The sequence below is a fragment of the Panthera uncia genome, chromosome B1 (genome assembly GCF_023721935.1).
Source record: "Panthera uncia isolate 11264 chromosome B1, Puncia_PCG_1.0, whole genome shotgun sequence".
Classification (NCBI taxonomy): domain Eukaryota; kingdom Metazoa; phylum Chordata; class Mammalia; order Carnivora; family Felidae; genus Panthera; species Panthera uncia.
Window position 1 is genome coordinate 51912151 of NC_064811.1, and position 1986 is coordinate 51914136.

Sequence of the window (1986 nt, forward strand, 5' to 3'; positions counted from 1 at the left end):
CTTGCCACTGTAGCCAGTATTTATTTTTTTCTTGGTATTTCTACATATTACCTCATTGGCCACCTTGTCACTATTTATTTAAAAAGAAAATAGCAACTCCAATTACTGACACATTTGGCTTGGCTGCTTTTAGGAGTAATATATTTTTTTCTCAAGAGTTAAAATTCTTCTGTCCTTAGATATTTATTTTGCCCATTAGAAAGTATAAAAACACAGGCCTTTATTCTCAATTTCTGTGTGGAGTAAGTATTTAACACATTTCATTTTGTGAACCAATTCAGAAAAGCAAGGCAAAGAAATAGTGATGGGCTTTTGAAAAGTTGTATACAGCTCTCAATTTTGCTGTTTTATCATTAATCTTTACTTTTAATAAATGAAAAAAAAACCTCCTTTGAATTCCCTTTCTACTTTGTAGATGCTTTTTATTTTCCTTGACCATGTCTGGGGTATATATTTTATACAATATCAATAGGCCAAGATTGTGGTAACTTTAAATCAGTCTTTTTAAAATAGCCTTTTGATTTTAGTGTTTTGATATATGACTAAAATTATGATATATGTACACTTCAACTTTCACACAAATTGTTCAGAGTAATTGAGAGTTTCTTCTTTTAATGTGTTATAATAATTTTCATAAGTGAATGGGGAAATACATTTACGTTTTAAGATGCTAAATGATATTTAATCAATTTAATTATAAGTGTAGAAGAGTGTTGATAACGACAGATAGAAGAGGTCAGTTTAAAAAAATAATAAATATCAAAAGACCTTCAAATATCGCTCCTTTATAAGCATATTTAATTGCCCAAACACCTTCTTGGTCAGTGAAGATGGCAACAATATTGTGAGCAATTTCGAGGAAATTTATCGTCAAGAAAGCTAACTAAATTTGCAACTGCTGCTTTGCACACCAAAATTTTAGCTATTCCATAGAGAATTAGCTATAAAAATGAAATATTAGTATATAATATATGAGACGTAGAGGTTCATCATTTTTTATTACAAGCAGTTTTCACTTCACCACACGAAATAGAATATGTGTACTCTAGTCTTAACTTGCAAGCCTGAAAGAAGTGAGTTGTGCCATCTAAAATTTTACCACTTCTTATTTTCCTATGGATCGGTGGGCCATTCATATACTCAGTGACCTTCTCCTTGCCAGAATACACTCACTGAATTCATCATTCAAACTAACAAAAGGATTAATGTTCTTGTACAAAAATATTCATCTTAGTTCAAATAGCTGTGCTTCAAATTCACTACTTCAAATCCAAATGGAAGCACGACCACAAATAGCAAGACCAGCAATTTCTTTATTTAACTCTTCTGGTAGTTCAAGTGATGGAAGTGCTAGAAATGCCTATTAAATACTGAGTCCATTCTGAAATTTAACATTCAAAATGTATATCCATCTTTACTAACATTTTCATGCAGACCAACACCTTCTCTCCTGGATCCTGCAATAACACCAGTTAAAACTGGGGGCCCTTCTTCCACACTAGCCACACAGCTATTAGCCGTAAAGGTGTCAAATTGATGTTTGTAAAAACCAAAGTTCAGATCACGTTAACCATGACGGTAAACCATGTTTAACATACTCATTGTATTTTTAATAAAATAAGAAATTTCCAAAATGATGAATATAGATGTTTGCTTATTTAAATTGTATCAGTTGTTTGTTAATTACTTCCTAAGTATATGTACTATTGTCAGCTTTATGGTCTTAGTATGAATTACTTTATATAGCATCTAGTGTAAGGCCAAAAAAATGTCTATTTACAATATAATGTTGCAATAATCATTCAGAGAATTTATTTCTTTATTCACACAATCATTCATTTGCTTATTCAATAAATGCATATTTTTTACCTACATTTTGCTAGGAGCTTTTGCTAGGACACCACAACAATAAACAGAAAGAAACAATCATTGACCTCAGAACTTACATTCTAATGAGAGATATGGACAAGAATGAAAGGTTGTTAC

General features: G+C 31.1%; 1 protein-coding gene across 5 annotated transcripts in view; it reads right to left on the reverse strand.

Annotated features, from left to right (window-relative positions):
• The window catches only part of EPHA5 (EPH receptor A5), a 340575-nt gene that overhangs the window by 123347 nt on the left and 215242 nt on the right, over window positions 1-1986 (reverse strand). The window lies entirely within an intron of this gene.